Consider the following 20917-nt stretch of genomic DNA (forward strand, 5'->3'; position numbering starts at 1 on the left):
ACCATTTGCAACTCAATGACATAGGCAATCTGCAGGAAGAAGGGGATGCCCTTCCCCATGGAGCTGCACTTTCACCTGGACCAGAACTGTGTGAAACTGAAGGAGGAGGTTGATCAGTGGGGCTGGAGGAGTAGTGGGTCCCATAGGGGCATCAAGATCACAGAGTCCAAGATCAGCCCCAACTGTGCATGGCACCCAACACACTCATGAACTTCAGAGCATAAAGACTGCTGCTTCACTCTGCCTTCGGAGTATCACACAATTTCCCTAAGCAGGAACTTAATAGTTAAGGGAATTCTGGAAGTTGTAGTTCTAGCTTAGCTTATTTGCCACTGCACAAAGTCATCACAGTAACCCTTCTCTATTTAGAAGTTCTTATTTATTATTATTTATTATTTATTATTATATAAACCTCTTTTAACCTTATTTAACTTCTAAATAAATATCAAAATTTTGCTTCCATCTAACAGGAGGCAGCTATTCCTCTTGCAACTGAAAACATGCAAACTCTGTCAACAAAAATGACAAAAATGTCTCTTCACCCATTTTTGGTAATGTCCTTTCCTCTTCCGCTAAGAGTTCCACTTAAGTTGAATATCCTATAACTTAAATAGTAACTGAGATACAAAGTTAATGACTATTAACACAATTTATGTTAGACGTTAGGGGAATGGGAAAAGGGAAAATTGAATTGGTTAATATGACACCTGATATACTCACCTCAATATAAGGAAGTGATACTCAAAAAGCTGCTTAAGCATCCTTCCCAATTTCACTCAAACTATTAGAAATGGTTCCTGTTTACATTGTAAGATGTAATATTTATTTAAATTAAAATTATTTGTTTATGGGTCTATTTTCCCACTAGATTGTGAGTTTCTTCATGACAGAAACTCTATATGGTCCATTGTTGTATCCATAGTAATTGACATAATGTCTGACACTTGCCCAATATATATCTGATGAGCCCAGCATTCCTACAATTTTATTGTTAATTAAGTGTAACATTCCTACAGTATTTCTCAATGAGTAAAACACTGCTATCAGAATAAACAAAAAAGATGAGAGATAAAGGCCAAGGTATGGAAATTTGAAGATAGAAGAACAGAGTTCCTCATGCTCTATGAGCTAAGAAGCCCTATGGCTCCAACCAGCAAGAAAGCCATCTCTTTTCAAGAGACAATGGGATACAGGTGGAAAAAAAAAAAAAAAAAAAAAAAAAACAACTAGGAATCAGAATACTCAAGTTCTAGTCTCAGCTCCCAGTTTAATGCATTGAGTGATCTTGGAAAATTTACCTAACCTCCCTGGGATTCAGGCCTTTCTATATAAGAAATTAAGCCAGAGACTCTCTCAGATCATTTCCAACTATAATTCTATTACATATATTACAGTCTGTTTTTCAATTTCCTGTTCTGAAATTTTCTGTTAGAACCCTCTTTCAAGAAAATTAGGTAAAAACACTAGGACTCTGATTACCAGAAGTCACTAATCCTTAATTGGGTTACAACGAATGTTTGGTTAGATCATCTGATTCTTTACCTGTCAGTTTGGAAGTAAGAAGATACAATGGGTTTCAAATATTAGGGTAAAGTATATGACTGAATTGAACATACAGAGATCCAATGTATCTCATCCCAAGGTTGGATAGACAAAGTGAAAGCACTGGAAAGAACTGTGGAGGTTGTGGGAGCCATGGCTGTGACAAGCAGACCCTAGGTGACCAGGAAGATGTTCACAGCTGTAAAGAGGAAAGCAGAGCCTTGTGAGGTGCTCCAGCATGACTTCTGGCTCAAGATTTCCTGGAAGTAAATGCAAATAGATAATAAAAAGGACAGGTCGGAGATGACAGGCTACAAGCCAAGAAGTGGTTGCCAAAAGACAGTACCAGGAAGAGCCACCAAAATGTAGCCCCTATTATGTATCAGATTTTGTTCTGACCTTTATTTTGTTCTGACCTGTGATTAGGCATCACATCCCATAATCCTTCCAGCAACTCAGTTAAGTTGGAATTGTGGTCCCTTTACAGCTGAGGAAATAAAAATTAAGTAACTTGCTCAGGACAGGGACCACCATTTTTACTGATCACTGACAAAGAAGCAAAGAATTTTTCAGTCAATTTAAGATCCATCAGAATGAAAATAAAAATAACAAGTCTTGGTAGAGAATCCCTGGACATGTCTTTCTCCCAGGGGCCTGGCCATTTTGTATCAATAACCTCCCAGAAAAAGATTTTCTTCTGTTGGTCGCTAGACTGTCTTCTAAAGTAGTTATAGCTTGTAAGCCTTAGACACAAGCATGGTCAATACAATTTGACAACACAGCAGTTTGATTTTAGCTTTCAAAGCTGTATTCGAAATGAAAGATATGATTGTCACTTAGCATAACTTTTAAGGATAAAATATTTTTTCTAGGTGTGGGGTAATGGCTAATCCTTTTCTAACTGGATTCAAATTGTTAAGGGCTTCAGTGGTCAAACCCAACCCTAAGACACCAGTCATTAAGTGGTATGATTAAATGTCGGGCACTTGCTTGCCTGGCTATTACCATGAAGTTCAGGTATTTGAGTGTGTGTGTGTGTGTGTGTGTGTGTGTGTGTGTGTCTGTATGTGTGTGCAAGCATGACTGCGGGACCACATTCATTTCAGAAATTAAAATTTACTTAAATTTTTATTCATATTCTATGAAACTCTGCTTCTGTATAAACATCCATTCACTTAGAAAGGAGAGAATCTATTCTAGCTGCATCTCTGGAAGTAAATAGTATTTCATAAGACTAACATTAAGCATCTTTGAAAACATAATGTAAGTCTATATTCAACTTATAAACACTTTTTGCTTTTGAGTTTTTAGTATCACATCCACTGTAGAATAGAATAATGACTAGACAGGCAATATAAATATACAATGGAGGAAAAGGACAAAGCATGTTCTCAACAGACGAAGTAAAATATAAAGTTGTTAAGACAAGAAAACCTAAACAGATGACAGAAATGACACAAGAACAATAATAAACAAAAGGAAAGCCTTCAAAAGTATTAAACAGGTAAGGACACCATGCATGAAATGAAAAAGAAACAGTGTAAAACCAAAAGTCAGTTTGGAATGAAGTCCTATACATGGGAAAAGGGAGTGTAAGGTCCTTCAAATTCTCAAATTCTGTAGTTTATAACTGTGGTTCTAAAACATTTCCTTCATGAATTACCTTTACACTGTGACAGTTTCCATGGAGAAGAGACGCAAGTGGCCCCGATTCCCAGGCTCCAGCTTAGAAAGACCAAACTTCCTTTCTGGATCCACCTACATTCAAAATTTAACATGGAGCCCACATTTAAAACTCATTCTTTTTTGACAAGTTGACAGGTGTGGCACATATAGAAACCTACAAAAATATAAATGAACAGACTTCAAAGGCCACTGAAGGCCTGGCTCAGTCAGATGGCCAGAGGGATGGAAAGTACCCTGGACCCCTGCACTCTGAAAACTTTCTGAGAGCAGCAACATAAAATATTACACACTTCAAACCACCAATGTTATAAACTTCTGGCTCATGAGAGCTGTTCACGGATATATCCTTTGACAGGAAAAGCTCACCATGAATCTTTCTTGCAGGCAGTGCACATTTTAATGAATGCTGACATGAGTGCAAACATAATGAAAATAGTATTTCCCACAGAGCAGTGTGAGATTATTTGAATAGAATATCTGCCTTTGGACATGAGTCCACCGATGATCGCAGTAGGATCTGTGCTTTATTTGTGGATTAGAAGTCACAGTGCAGTACAGACATGTGTGTTATAAGGACTGGTGGTAGAAAACTCTCACCCGCTGACATCTGCCCAGATTGCCACTGGTTTTAAATCTCTGCCTCTGAATTTTAGAAGCTCAAACTTTGGCACTGCTGAAGAGCCATGTCTATAAATGGGAAAGTCTCATGAGGGGATGAAATTCAATACCAGAATTTCAAGTATTTTATCATTGTAGAACAGAAATTGACACAAGAAAGGAAATACAATGAAAATGGCTTGATCACAGGACCCCAACAAACTGGAAAATGGTGGCATTTCAATTATGATAAAACTACTACACCCTTGGGAAGGATTTAACACATGTCTCATAGGCATTTGCTTTGATTGGAAGATACCTTCTTCAAGCTCAGGACGCAGGTTCTAGATTCTATGGCTCTCTGATGTCATATAAGACACTGTGCTTGCTAAATGAATACAGAAATCTGAGGGTATTTGTTCCTGCTAAAAACTGCTAAAAAACTAAAAATTTGTTCCTGCTAAAAACTTCAGACAGCAGTTCTCATTTCTCTCCAAATCTCTCTCACTTTAAATATTTTTTAGATAACTATTTCTATGTGCATTTGCTGCACATCTGGCTTGTGCCGTAGGTCTTTCTTCAGTAACTGCTCATCTTCCCTTTAAGAAGACCTGGACTTAGACTTATAAGTAAAAGCTACAACACAAAGAACAAAGAAGTAGAGAGCTATTTGTGCAGCAGGAAACAAAAGATAATTTGAACTTATAAAGTATCATTAGAATACATACACACACAAAAAATGTTCAAAACCTAGCCCATATAAGAAAGCAACAGCCACAGATCAATTCTGAAACCACAGTAGTTTGACACAATAGTTTTACCTGTCACTGTCATGAAGCCCAGTGGGTAAAGTGGGGGTGGGGGTGGGCTCCATGCCATCGTCAGGGTCCCAAGCTGAAACATGCATTTTCATACATAGTCTCCAAAGTCACTCTTGGTGTCAGCATCCAGCCAGCAAACAGGGGAAAAGAGAGTATGAGGGAAGGATTACATGAGAGGTGTTCTGAGACAGGCCTGGATAATGTACCTCTGTTCTGCTCTCATCCTGTGGGCCAATACTCAGACATGTAGGCACACCTAAAGTGGGAAAGAAGCCGGAAAGTGCAGTCCAGTGATATGCTTAGAAGGCTGGGTGAACTCATTACTCAGTCCTTGCTACATCCAATCAATTTGGAACAAATTTCTTTTTATGTTTCAAGGGAACTTGAACTGATCTAGTCCATGTAAATTAGTAACAAATAATAGTAATAAATCTAATGATACATAATGATAATGATAATTTTGAATATTTTCAATTAATCATTTGATTCTCCAAAATTCAAGTAAATTGGAGTACAGTGACAATGTATAAAGCAATATACTTATTGAAGGCCAAGATCATGCCCATCTTGCTATCTACTATATCCTGACAACACCTCATCTGGTAAATGTATGTGCTCATTAAATATTCTTGTAAAAATACAAGAAACTTCTATTTTAAACTCAACTTCAGAGGGGTACTCCCATCACTTAGAGGTCAAGACAACTTTTTCTGGTAAAGTAAGGTGTACTTATTTGGTTTGAGGGAAGCATAAAACTGGATTTTTTGTCTTCTATATGTCACAGGTCCTTTGCTTCCAGAAACAGACCTAGAACCAAGAGATAAAACCTAGGCCCATGGGCTGCCAATGGATCCAAAAGTCTTCAAACCATCATCTTAAGCGAAGATAGGCAGCTGGTACATGGGCCCTGGAGCCAGACATCAAAGTTTGAATCTGACTTTATCAATTACTATCATGTGACCTGATGCCTCAGGTCACATGGTTAAGTTCTCTCTGGTTCAATTTCTCCATCTGTAAATTTGGGATAATAGTACCCTCTGCACAATATTGCTGGAAGTATTAAAACAATTAATAGATGTAAAAGCATTTATAAAAGAGCCTACCCAATGGTAAGCACTTAATAAACCTTAGCTGTCAATGATGGCATATGCATGTCTTTGCAGAGGATGAAGCTAAACCAGGGTCAGGGTTGCCCCATCTTCTGTTTCTAATACTCACAAAGGTCTGTCAGATTTGCCATGTTGTCAGAATTGCGGTTTGCACTTAAGATGAACACTCCCATTTATCCATGTGATAGCCAAAGGTTTAGGAATGAAAACTAAACTTTAGGGAGGCTTTACTATTTTGCACATAATTTACATACATTCCCTGACTGACAGCCAGGGAAGTTTAAATATTTGCTCCAAGTATCACAGTAAATGCGAAAAGAAAGCTTTAACAGGAAAACAGAGAATCTTATACTGAATCTGTGCATTTTTCAAGGGTTAGGCATCATGATTTCCTACAGGCTCTCCGAACAGACAGATATATCACATTATCTTCTTCATTCCCCACAGCACCACCCTAGGAACCCATGTAACCAGCAGAATCTTCTTAAATATCTGTAGAATAGATGGATACAAGGGTAGGTGGATGGGTGGGCAGTAATGATATACAAACCATGGCATAACATTCACCCTCCCAAATTCAGATACCAATAAATTTCATCACAATAAATTCAATTTAAAAACCTCTGGGTGCCTGACACTGTGATGACTCAAGAGCGAATGGAGTAAGTAGCTCTAACGAGGAGGAGGCCATTCTAAAACAATTTGGAATGTTTTCACTTTCTTAGACTCCCTGATGGTGAAACAGGCACTTGATTGCTTAGCGCACCTATTTGTTGAATATTCACACTGATGGAGGGAGTAGCGATGCAGAAAATACATAACATCAGATAATCCAAAAGTCATTTATATTTGGCTCAGGAATGCTTTGCATAATAATTTTGCAGCTGATTGAGCCTCCTGGATTTGTTTGTGCTGATATGAAAGCAGTTTTCATTCTGAGAAAATACTGACAGGAAATAATAGGGTGTAAGGCTACTATAGATGTAAGAAAATCATTCATTCTTTCTTTCATCCATTCATTCATTCATTCATTCATTCATTCATCAGATCCTAAATGAGAGTTTACTTATACCAGCCACTGTGATAGGTACTAAGGACAAAAAGAGAAGTGCGATATTTAATAGTCTTTGTCCTGGAGGGACTTACACATAAGTATAATTAAGAGTTAGCTGTAAGTCATTTTTGGTCTCTGAATATGTATGCTATTGTGCCCCACATTCATCTTGCCATATACACGTACATTTCTCATATTTGAAATAAAAGTTAGCTTAGTTATAGGTATTTTAATACCCAGGGTATAGTATTTATTCTCATGAAAAATTAATAATAATAGCAGACATATAATACCACTACGTCTTAGGATTATTCTAAATGCTTTATGTATATGAACTAATTTAGCCCTGAAAAAAATACTTGTAAAAATATGTTATTTTTACTACCATTTTACAGATGGGAGAACTGATGCTCAGAAAATAACTTGCCTAAGGCAACAAAGTTTGTAAAGGCAGATCTGGGATTCGAATCTAGGCAGCCTGGCTGCAGAACCTGTGTTCCTAATCACCATATTCTACTGCCGTCTTCAATCAAAATGTCAGTTGAATCAAACCTTAAGAATATCAATCTTCCTTAAGGAAAAAATTTAAATTATGTCCTTATTTTCACACCTATAAAAATTAATTTCATTAATTAGAAAACTCCAAATATTATATATATCAAAAGAGACTACAAACATATTTTGAAGAAAAGTAACAATCTACCAAAGGAAGACATTTGCAAAATATATTACAGAGAAATATGGAGTATATAACCTAATAGGAAAGTAAGGAAATGATACAAATAATTCACAGAAGAAATCAAATGATCACTGAATCTTTAAAATGATGTTCAAATGATGCATAGTTATCCAGGAATGGCAAATGAAAACAAAACAAAACAAAACAAAACAAAACCATCAACTCAGCAAAAATCTAAAAGTTCAACCACACTATGCATTGACATGGATGTGGAGAAACAAGAACTCCTAAACATGGATGTTGGAAGCACAAATGGGTGGAATTGCTTTGGAGAGCAATTTGTCAGGATAAGTAAAAGTGTACATCCTGCAACCCCTCGCTTCTATTAACCTGAGAGGAAGGCTTATCTGAGAGATCCTCTTGTAAGGACATACATGCAAACATGTTTATTTGCAGCATTGTTTGTAATTATAAAAAACTGGAAAGAAGTTAAATATCCATCACTAGGGAAAGGAATAAATTGTCCCAACAAGGGATACTAAAACATGGGATATAACAGTAATGAACTAGTGCCATATCTTTTTATTTCAACATCTATATATTTCAAGGATACAATATTGAATGGAAAAACGCAGAAAGTTAAAACGTTTGAGGAGACAGCCAAGATGGCACCACAGTAGTAGGTAAACGCTGTGTTTACCTTCTCTCACAACCACATCAAAATTACAATAATCTACAAAGCAATCATTTTTGGTAATCACCTAAAATCAAGCTGAACTGAAGCCTTTCAACTAAGGACATGCAGAAGAAGCCACCTCCAGACTGGTAGAAAGGTCAGAGACGGGGTCCCACACCGGTGTGTGACCATTAAAGATCGGGAGGGATATTTCAGCTGTGGGGTATCCCCTCATCCCCTAAAAGAGCAAGTGACACCAGCCCCAGCCCAGCGCAGGGTTCCAGTGCCTGGAAAAGAAGTCCCCATAATTTTTGGTTGTGAAAACCAGCAGAGATTGTGACTGAGTGAGACTGAGTGCAGCTGCACTCACAGGCTCTCCTCTTAAAGGGACCACAGGTGGACTTACCCACCAACAGAATCAGTCTGAGCGGCAGGGACAAATGGTGGGGAATTAGGTTGTCTGGCTTGGGGCGCGGGCTTGAGAGGCGGCTTTCTCCTGGAGGGAGGATCTGGTAGAGGCCATTGTTTCTTTGTTGAGCCCTCCTCCTTGCTGTGTATGAACACAGATGGCCACTGAGTCTCCGTAGTTTGTTCTCCATGACCTGGCAATGGGAGACCCCAACCCCACCCAAGTTTCGGGCACACCCAGGCTGCTTTCAGTGGCTTTTTCATGCAGACCGCCTGCCTTGGCTCAAGCTACAGACTTTCCTAGGGTCTCTCAAAGATTCACAGAACTGAGATAAGCAGCGTTCCTGTACCTCTGGCTGAGCAGCCCTAAGCAGGCACTCGTGGCAGTTGGCCTTCGTTCGCAGCGTGGCCTCTCAAAGTACTTCCAAGTACAACATAGGCAACAGCCATCTGCAGATTTCTTTCTGGCTTCCACTGGGTGGTCCTGGGTGGGGCAGAGGCTGTGGCTGAAGTAGACCTACAGCAGATCCCCTCTAAGGTGCTCCTGGGGCTGGCACCTCCAGTGGCCAGTTTCAAAATGAGCTGGAGCATCACCCAGCCACCACCAAGTATGATACACCCAAGGGGCAGATTGAGCAGATACCAGAGTCCTGCTGAGGCAGATCCTGCTCCATGGGGGTCAGCTCCTGTACAACAAGTCTTCCACTGTAGTAAAGGCCAGTACTTACAACCAGTGATCCCAAGGGTCAGTCCCTCCCATTGATGTGCAATTATCAACCAAGGCTCAACTACAAAAGGAGGGCACACACAACCCACACAAGGGACACACCTGGAGCACGTGGCTCAGGTGACCAGAAAGACTGCACCACTGAACCCCACAGCACACCTACTACATAAATCCATTCTACTAAGACCACTAGACATAGCAGCTCTACCTAATACATAGAAACAAACACATGGAGGCAGCCAAAATGAGGAGACAAAAAGAGAAACCATGCCCCAAATAAAAGAACAGAACAAAGCTCCAGAAAAAGAACTAAGCGAAACTGAGATAAGCAATCTATCAGAGGCAGAGTTCCAAACACTGGTTATAAGAATGCTCAATGATCTCAAGGAGAACTTCAACAGAGAAATAGGAAGCATAAAAATGGAGATGAAAATCATAAAAAAGAACGAGTCAGAAATAAAGGATAATAACAGAATTAAGAATATATCACAGGGAATCAACAGCAGATTAGATGAAGCAGTGGATCCAACCAGCGATGTAGAAGATAAGGAAGCAGAAAACACCCAATGAGAACAGCAAAAAGAAAATAGAATCCAAATAGTGAGGAGAATTTAAGGGGCCTCCGGGACAATATCAAGTGTACCAACATTCACATTATAGGGGTACCAGAAGGAGAAGAGAAAGAACAAAAAATTGAAAACCTATTTGAAGAAATAATGACAGAAAATTTCCCTAACCTGGTGAAGGAAAGAGACATTCAAGCCCAGGAAGCACAGAGAGTCCCAAACAAGATAAACCCAAAGATGCCAACAGCAAGACACATAATAATTAAAATGCCAAAGGTTAAATACAAAGAGAGAATCTTAAAGGCAGCAAGAGAAAAGCAGTTATTTACATACAAGGGAGCCCCCATAAGACTGTCAGCTAATTTCTCATCAGAAACTTTGCAGGCAAGAAGGGAGTGGCAGGAAATATTTCAAGTGATGAAAAGCAATGACATACAACCAAGATTGCTCTACCCAGCAAGGCTGTTACTTAGAACTGAAGGATAGATAAGGAGCTTCCCAAACAAGAAAAAGCTGAAGGAGTTCATCACCACAAAACCAGTGTTACAAAGACTTTTAGAGGGACTTCTTTAAGACAGCAGGAGGGTTAAGGAAGGGTGAAAGGGGAACGGATTAAGAAGCACAAATTGGTTATTATATAGTAGTCATGGGGATGTAGGGTATAGCATAAGGAATATAGTCAATAATATTGTAATAACTAGGTATGGTGCCAGATAGGTACTTGATCTATCAGGGTGATGATAGATGGAATGAGGTTGGGGGTAGGGTGGAAAAGGTGAAGACATTAAGAAATACAAATTGGTAGTTAATACAGTATGGGGAATATAATCAACAATGTTGTAAAGATCATGTAAGGTGCCAGATGGGCAGTGAACTTATCAGGGGGATAACGTCATAGACTGTGTAGATACGTCAACTATGTGCTATACACCTGCAGCTGAAGTAGAATAATACTGAATGTCAACTATAACTAAATATATAGTTATATAGTTATGGGATGTGGAGTACAACATAGGGAAGATCGTCTAAGGTATTGTAACAGCTATATAAGATGTCAGAGGAGTAGTAGCTTAGGGGTGGCTTATCACTATAGGAGGGGTTTAAATGTCTATTATATTGGTTTGTACACCTGAAGCTAATAAAAAAATTTAATTAAATATATTTTTTAAAGTTTGAGACTATACATGTACATTTGGAAAAACAGAAAGATCAATATACATGGTTACAAATATATGTGTAGAGAAATAGTAAGCAAAAGTTGGAAGGATACATCCCCAATTCATGAGACTAAGTTAAAACTGGACACAGGCCTGGGTGAATGAAATTGATTTTTATTACAATTGTTTGTATATATGCCTTCCTTCTTGTATTAGACTAAGCTCATTAAAGGTAGGATGCAGATCGGTGTCAGTTTTGAAGTGGCTCTAACTTGCATACACACACATACACATACACACATGAATCACACAGGTACACATATACACACACCTGTGTGTATACCTGCATGTACAGGCATACATATACAAACACACATTCCCACATGTGCACATATGCTCACACATTTCCACAAGACCAGACAGTACCTTGCACATAGTATACTTTCAATAAACATTTATGGAAGGAATAAAGAATTTCGATAAACTACTCTTTTTTTGAATAACTTGACTTGGCAATTTTTTCCACTATAGCAAAGCCAAGTTTGATACGATGGGCAACAGGTTGCTAACCAATTCTGTTTCACTCAGTCAAATAATCTATTTCAAAGGTTTTAAAATGTTTTTAGCAATCATTATTTTTTCAAATGGCATCTTTCTTTGAAGCATAAACAAATAGAACATCATAGGAGAGCTTCTCTGGTTGTAGCAGGAGAAGAGATTCTAAACCTTTCCCAAACATACCCACTCCCCCACTCCTACGGTTCTAAATAAAATCCAGAATACCCTTACAGTGCAACAAAGCAGTGAGTAAAACATTGCTGCATTTAAAGTGAAAATAACATTGTGTTCCAATACGTTAGTAAATGGCTTGTATAATATAAGAAGTGTTGATATTCTCCAGAGTCTTTTGCTGTTCTGTGCATTAACTTGGCCTTTCTTTCAGCCCCACCCTATCTCTCCTTTGAAACCATTGTCTCCTTGACATGAAAAATGTACTTCAGAAAGCCTAATGGCTAATTACATCAAAGGGAAGAAAGTCCAAACCTCAAACAAGGAATGATTAACTGCATAAGCTTTAACAGAAGCTATCACACCCTCAAAACTACTCTTCTTCTTTAATAAAAATGTTTCCAGTAATTTATTTTCTGACAAAGTTTGTGTTAGCTGCCCAGGAGTGATGCCTGTTTTGTTCACTCCAAGGTTGTACCCTATCTAGGGCTGGCCCTGACCATGGGCAAAGCAGGCAGCCACCTACATAACATGATTTATGCAAATACAGCACATTGAGAGACTAGATACCAGGACTCATGGGAGAGGAAATACTCTTGCTTCAATGGTGTTTGCCAAGTTGTGTTCCGTGACATCTTAGTGGGTTTGTATGAAATGCAAAAAAAAAACAATGACCAGAGAGATTGTTCTATGTTCAAATAACCATGAGAAATGCTGGGTTAAACAAAAGTCACAATTTTGATTATCAACTGAAATTTTAATACTCTATTTTCTTCAAACAGGTACGATGAGTAATTATATATGCATGTTTTATTTCTAAAATTTCCTTGAAAATAAAGACTATGTCTGTGATATACAGTATATCCCCAACACTTAGCACAGGGCCTCTAACATAATAGACACTCAGTAATATTCCTGAAAAAATTAGTAAATAACTAACCAACATTGTTGTGAAAACTATTTTACACCCATACAATGACTTTAGCACCTTCATAAGCTGCATCTCAACTGTGCCTCAAAAGCATCCCACAGAGATGCAACACAAGTATAATAAAAAGAGCATTGGGCACCTGAAAAAAAAATTATTAGGAGCAAAGAAGCAAAGCAACCTTTGAACAAACATGAGACAGTTAAGTCTAAAATACCATACATAGTTCTGGGCATTTTGCAATTTTCTTTATTTTATTTTATTTACATATTCTTTTTATTTTTCAGATTTAATAGAGATGATTCAAAGATCACAGGGTTCGTTGTATGGGGAAAATCTGAAAGAACTAGAATGTGTGAATTTGAAAAAATGGTGGCTGAGAAGAGACATGACTGATAAGTCAACAATATAAATTTCTTTGCTATATTCTAGAATCCTATAAAATGAAGTCATGTAATTCAGGTACAATACAGTGATGATAAAACGTAAAATGATGATGCTTGAGAGTAAATGCTTAAAAGTTGTCATGTCATGGAAGGTAAAAAATAGCAGATATCCACAGGCTGCTTCCTATTTGCTAGACTGTGCTACGCATTTTATATGGATCATCTAAGTTTAACCTTAAAATAACTTTCGGAGGTACCTACTTTTCACATGCTCTTTATACAGGGAGGAAACCAAAGCAGAGAGGCTTGGTGATGATGACACAGGTAATAAATGGTGGGGCCAGGAAAACAGTCATGATATACTGTTTCATGCTTAATTTAATTTTCACCCAATTTCAATGGGCTTTGCTATATATAATCTCTTTTGTTTCTAACATCTGCACTATGAGGTAGGCAAGTGGGCATTATTATCCCCATTTTATATAGGAGGAAACTGAGGCTGCATCCAAGCCAAGATCACACAGACAGGAGTGAGAAGAACCAGAGCAGATCCAATTCTCCAGACTCTTAGCTCTTTGCTTTTCGTATTTCACATTCATTATTGCTTCCCTCAGAAAAGAATATTGGACAAAGGCTCTTAAGACTGAGACCACAAACACTGTCCCAGGTCTCTCTCCTCAGAGTAAGAATCAGAACCTCCCTGTGTGACTTTGGACAGATTACTTAGTGCCCAAGCATAATCTCCCCTCTCCTTTCTCCCCAGAGAACAATCCCTTTGAGGATAAGAAGTGCAAGTGGGACAATATCTGCAGCAGGTTACTGTTGAAACACACACACTTTGCCTCAAAAATGAACGAGGCTTCAGCAGTCTACTCTGGCCTTCTTCTGGAAGCACAGGTTACTTATCATGAGGATAGGGTGGTCATTCCAACCAAAAGGAAGAACCCGACCTAATCACACACCATCCCAAGATAGAACAAATAAGTGTGGACTCTTAAAACATCAATTGCCCCTCCACAACTAGATTGAAGACAACAAGCTGCCGCTGAGCTTCCAGAGGGGCAGCCGGATAGCTCAGTTGGTTAGAGCTCGAGTTCTCAACAACAAGGTTGCCGGTTCAATTCCCGCATGGGATGGTAAGCTGCGCCCCTTGCAACTAAAGATTGAAAACAGTGTCTGGACTTGGAGCTGAGCTGTGCCCTCCACACTAGATTGAAGGACAATGACCTGGAGCTGATGGGCCCTGGAGAAACATAGTTCCCCAATATTCCCCAATAAAAATTAAAAAAAAAAAACACACAGCAATTGTCAACCATTGCAATCATGTTTTCTTCATGGGCTCAATGGGAAAACAAATGGGCTCTGATCCCTTCGTGCAGAATTACAGCATGATTATAATAATGCTGCACATAGTCCAGAGATGGAAAGAAATAAAACTTGGATTTGACCCCTGGATTTGCCTTAATTATCACATTATACTTCTCCCCTTAGAGATCTTAAAAGAGACTACAGATTCCATATATTGCACTACATCACATTATCCACTTATATAATTTTATCCCACCTTTACCTAAAATGTCTTTATTTCCAGAGACAAAAAAAATTTTTTTAACTTTATAAAAATTTTGCATTAATGAATCATCGCTGACCTTAGTCTTTAATTTAATAAGTATTTATGAAACATCTACTAGTGGTAGGCTCTATAAAAAAGAGATGAATAAGGTACAACTAGCTCCTGTCCCCAAAAAACCAACACCACTGGTCCATAAAAGACAATTCTGGTCCTTCTGACCAGATAATAACAATATGGAAACAATAATTTTGTTCTCAAAATTCTCAGTCTAATGCTGTCTTAAGTTTCCCAGTTTCTCATTATCTAACCTGTTTTATGAGGTTTTCCTATAAAATAGTCTGAAAGTGTAGGTGACGGCAGTGGAGATGGCGAGAAGATAGATGTGAAAATTATGGGTTAACCTATAGCTAAATTTGATGGTTGATACTGAATTAGAGAATGTTCAGGATGATGAGAAAAGAAGTAAGAAAATGAGGCCCAGGATGGCTCGGGCCCATGAATAGATGGTGGTGAATTTTCCTGAGAGAGTAAATACCCAAAGCAGGTTGTCTAGAATGGGGTGGGAGAGATGAGCCTGGTTCTGAATGAGCTGAGTCTGAAATGTGTATGGAATGTCTAGCCAAAGGATATAGTACATATGTGCACTCTAGGGGTCTGAATCTCAGGAAGAGAGTCAGTGTCTTAGAGGCCAAGAGATAGAGAAGACCTCCCAGAGAGTATGAAAAATGGGAAGGGTTCCATGGGCAGAACTCTCAGGAACAATGACATACAAAGAGGAAGAGGAAGAGGAAGAAGAGATTACAAGTGACCTTCAGAAGGAGTAGCCAGAAAGGGAGGGGAAATCTGTCAGACATGGTGTCAGAAAGTCAAGGAAAGACAGCATTTGGAGAAGAGAATGCTAACTGCTATTGAGAAGTCCACAGACAAATTCTGAAAACCATTCATAATAACATACAATGAACACCTACCGATCTTGATCATTCCCCCTCCCATATATGTTGAAAAAGCAAATATCTGGCATTGTTTTCCAGAATCCTTGGCAAGGGCCTTAAAAAAGAGGCAAGACAGTTCACAACCGCTCTCTACCATCCTTGGTCTCCCAATCTTGTTCCTTTCTTTTGAGGCAAGCCTAACTGCTAGAAAGGTTCTCCTATTAAAGTCAGTTTAGCACACATCTTTTTCTTTTTTCCATAGAGGACTATGACTCTCCACCCATTGGGATGTACACCCTGCAATTTTGCATGCTGATCGCCTGAGACAGCACGTCTGAAAGCACGAAAAGTAGTGTCTAGCATACAGCAAATGCTTAATAAATGCTAGCTGAATAAGAGTCTTTTAACAGTTGAGATAGTTAAGCTTCTAACTTTTTCTCATCTCAAAAAAATGTGGTTATGTCCTGCAGAGATTGTTAATAACCTCAAGAGCTACATGTGTGTGTGAGGGGCAGGGGGTGTACACATACCATTTATGACATTTGGCAACATGGAGGATTGAGTTATGAACGATACAGCACAGAGGAAACCTGAAAGAACACATTTTTAAATACAAGGTCTGAGTGCTGATTGACATACTTTGTATGATAGTAAAATCTGGCAGGTGCATTAACTTGCGTTCCTCTGATCTGTACACATCCACACTTGTCTTCTTAGGGTACTTGGTAATAAGCTTCTTTAAAGATCCCTGAGTAAGCACTGAAGATAATATCTGGAGTATGTAGCACTCAGTCCTTTTAGAATGGCTTTTTCCTGCTCCTTTCGTTTTCTTAAGAAAATGTCAGTTTAATCATTTCCTAATGCTTTGATAACGTGTTTCTTTACATAGCTGTAGAACACTCACTCCAGTGTTTTAAAAGCATGAATGTAGATGTAAAAGTGTCAGTTAAATGAGATTACTTTTTTCCTAATGAAATAACCAAAGAGGACTTTAAAGTTTCTTAAACTTATATGACATTTTCAGAGCAAATAATAAAGTCCTAGCCCTCCAGTATGTCTCTTATTTGCTTAACATTTCAATATCATATCTTGCTGGAATAAATTACTGGAATATACAGAATTCACTTATCTGCGGCAATCTGTCATACATTAGGTGGGCAGGGACTTCAGCAACATGGGACAATAGAAAGAAGGACACTGGAATCACATCACAGAGCTAGGAAGCTACTACTATCACTGACCTTGGCGTGGGACTGACCTCAGCAGCGTTAGCAGGACGTTAGCAAACTCAGACTTTGTGGAGGCAGGTGGCAGCGTACAACATCTAACCCAGCAAGAATGGGGCAAATGTAAGAGGCCGGTTGGAGAGGTAACTGGGTTTCTGCTCAATCTCTCCATGCACATCCCTCTCAGTAGGGAGCCAACTTCTCTGCTTGGAAAGTCCAGTCCCATGGGCTGGGACAACATGGCAGGATTGGGAGTAGCAAGGTGGAGAAAGCAAGGAAACTGTTTGTATGAGGCTCAGTATGGTGAACAGAGCACAACAGCTAAAGCCTAGAAAAGCAGCAAGAAAGATGGTGGGATCATGGTCCAGACTCTATTCAGGAGAAGGAGGGTCTGGCAAGGCCTACAGAAAGTGCCAATTTCTTGGTCAAGCATGTTGAAGTTCAGGGTAAGGCTATGAAACTTTACCAGTTCTAAACCTGATCTGTCACCTGAAGTGATATCCCCCCTCTGGGATGAACAAAAGCTTTGGGCACTCTGGGCTCACCTCAGCATTTTAGATTCATCAGATAGTGTCCATGAACTATTCCATTCTAGCCTCCAACAAATAGAACTATTCCATTCTAGCCTCCAACAAATACTGGGCCAAAAATGTTATTGTTTTCCCAGTGCTAGTAGGATTGGGCTTGGGCATGGGATGAGGTAAAGCCTGTCATGGAAAATGGACAGAAATGGGGAAAGACAAGCACTCTGGTTCTCCTTCATGTTTATGGGATTTCCAGGAACCCCCTAGAACAACATCTCTGCCACTAAGATAAAGAGAGAGAAAAAGAGAGATGCATTCAATAAAAGATAAAAAGATAGAAAGAGGCATTAACATAGGCTCTTCCATATTGTTGAATCCATAAACATATTAAATAAAGCCATAATACTTTGTAATATTTTTGTAACACTTTGAGGTATTACAAGTCAATTTCTTGCAGGAACTAGATGTATAAGAAAAGCTCATTTAAACATATTTCTTATAACTGATGATATAAGTAAGATTGTCGTTCTCTAATGCCACTAAAATACAGGAGTGTGTCCACTTATTCTAAGTCTGAATTAAGAAGGGACAATGGAAACTTTTGCTCTTCAAATGCTTTTGGAATGCTCACGCATTCAGATTTCATCAAGGAACCCCTCAGGACTCCTTGATGATAAAAGACAATATAATAGCAGCTAAGATTTTCTACCCTCAATTCCCCAAATATAAACAGCCAAATGAACATTAATTTTCCCCTTATTGTTTCTCTCCCCCTCTCAAGGATGAAAGACTGTATTCCTAATACGTACACATTATGTAGTGCAGATGGCCATTTCCTAGAGAATGTTTTCTTTTACCTTCTGTCTTGATTGGCTTTCTAAACTTATCTTTTCTAAAAGATGTGGTCTTGCATTCGTTTGTAGTGACTGGTAACCACGACTAGTTGTCCTCCCTGGCATCATTTTCTGAATCCCCTCTAAGCTAGATATTCTCTGTTTCTCCTTTCAGATCTTCTCTTCACCCTTCTCCATCCTGCTCTGTGCCCCAGGACCCTCACATCTGTGTACCAACCACATCAACCACCTTCCTTTCTTTCTGGCTTCCAGATGGGTTCAGCCAGTGGAAGCCACTTGCAGGAGATCAAAAGCTGAGAGGACAGAAATTTGATATTTACTGCCCCGGCTCCTGCTGTGTGGAGCGCTGGTTGCCAGTGGTTGCGTCCTGCAGGGAAGACCACAGCTCCTGCCAAACTGTCCTTCCTATAGTCAGGTCTTCGAGGTTCTACTCACAGCTCTGTCCTCTTGCTCCTTCATCCTTACAGGTGGGAGCAGCTTCTGACCATCTCTAATCCCAGGGTGTTCCCTCAGCTAGTTGGCTTCCCTTGACTTTGCCCACACCTTTGAAAATGGTCCCTTCATTAAACTCCTTATAATTGCCTTCTGAGTGTACCAGATGTTTCCTGCCAAGACCTTGAATGATACAGCCTCTTTTGTCTATTTACTTCATGGTTCCCCAACACTTCCAACACGTTTGCATCATGAAGAGGAGATGCCACTCTTTCCTAGTCTCCTAAAAAGCTTGCAAGGCAGTCAGTTACAATTGAGGGTTAAAATGGAACCCGCGGATTATCTGTGGGTTTCAATTATCGTTGTTACCCTCATTCTATCTTGTACAGAGAATTGGGAATTGGCTATGTCAAGACTAAGTTGACACACATCACAGAGGCTATACAGCACTCTATCTGCTCATTAAGAGTTTTTTACTGAGTATGTCCCACTGATCTTCCACTTCTTGCAATGCTTTTGATGTGGGTTTAATTCTAAGTTCTGACAGAGAAAGGGTCTCACATCTATGGTCCCCAATGCAATCCTCACATGACTGTCAAAAATGCAACTACTTTTCCCCAGGCTTAAAGTGCCAGCTCCAAAAAAGGTCAAGGATTCTCCCTCAGAATAGCTACAATATTCAAGCACATACTTAAGATCTTCATTTTATCTTGCGCTTTCCTTCAATCTCATGTTAATTTGGATATGGTATTTCCATAGGCCCAATCTGTGCTGAGCACATTCTAAAACAGAAAATAATAAGACAATTCTTATTTCATTTCTAAGACCACAAGTCTACCTCCTGTGCTGTGGAAACACTGATAGGCCAAATTTAAACCCAATATATGTAATAAACCATTCACTTTAATGAAAGTCACTTTTTTTTAGTAATTTTCACATATAATTCTTAGAATGATTTCTTACTTCCATCCTCAATAGCTTACAAATCGATTTAAAGAGCAAGATGAAGAAATAAAATCTTTTAACTAGCAATAAATGTAAGTCTTTCCTCATTTGTCAAGGAAATAGAATGTTTCTCCACACGTAGCATATTTTGCTTTGTGTTTTAAAACTTTTGGTCAAAAAATTATGTAATCTCTTTTATACTACTTCTTATAAGTAATAAAATTCTAGATCTCCAGTTGCTTTAAGAACTGTAGTCTCCTTGAAAGTCAGCATTTCTCTAGAAATAACAGTTGTAAATAGTAATACCATTACTAATTAATTTTTCTTAACAACACTCCTGTGTGATGAGTAACTTTTAAATTTTTATTTAGAGTAGGTTTGTGCTTGGCCAAATTGTGCTTTGAGATTTCACTATTAATTCTGAAATTTTTATTGCCTAGCTTATGTTCAATCCATAATTCATTTTCCTCATCTCCTTTTCTTTTCATTAATTACTGCTAAATTTTAGATTAAAGACAAATTGTGTCATTTGCTTAGCCCTAAAATGAGCTGGAATGGCATACAACTGGCCTCTTAAAGTGTGGGCTTTTGGAGTCACCAAACAGGGCTCAATTCCTAGTTATGTAGCTAGTTATGCAACTAGTTATACAATGAGAGTTTTATTGCTTTACACTTACACACTCATCCACACACTCACCCACATTAGGGTACATATGACTGGGAGCACTAACTCCATAGTTTATTGCCTTTGTGCAAAATACACTAGTAGCATGTACAAAACAAATGATGACAGCTATGACTGTTATTACTATGACTATTCTTTAGGAATTCTGTACAGAATTAATTAACTGCTTCCAAGCAGGGTGATGTTGTTGAATTACATTGCCAGCTGATGAGATTTTTTTTCATTCCAAATGTAAGGGGAAAAAGCCTCCACAATTGTTTCTTTCTATAAAAGATAAATTATTTAAACATTCTATGGAGAAGGTTTGCAAAATCCAAGTAGCTACAACATAGTGTAGGGCAATGATCAAAGAATGGGTTTATAGCCCCAGCTCTGACAATAAATAGCCTTTTAACCATGAGGACATTGATAAAAACTTTTTGGACTTGGAGTTCTTCCATGTTAAAAGAAGTTGGACTTATATGAGTTCTGGGTTTGCACCAACCTTTCAACATTATGATTCAACTATTGGGGTATACAGCAATTAAACACCCAGGCTTTGGGGTCTCTGCCAGAGTGTAAATCCCCACTCTGCCACTTACTCTCTGTGAATTTGGGTGAGTCACTTACTTTCTAGGGTCTATGTTTCTCATTAAAAAAAGAGAGCTTCAGTGGTGTGCTGGAGCTGGCTCACATGACTTG

This window comes from Rhinolophus hipposideros (assembly GCF_964194185.1).
Source record: "Rhinolophus hipposideros genome assembly, chromosome: 13".
In the NCBI taxonomy this organism is placed as follows: domain Eukaryota; kingdom Metazoa; phylum Chordata; class Mammalia; order Chiroptera; family Rhinolophidae; genus Rhinolophus; species Rhinolophus hipposideros.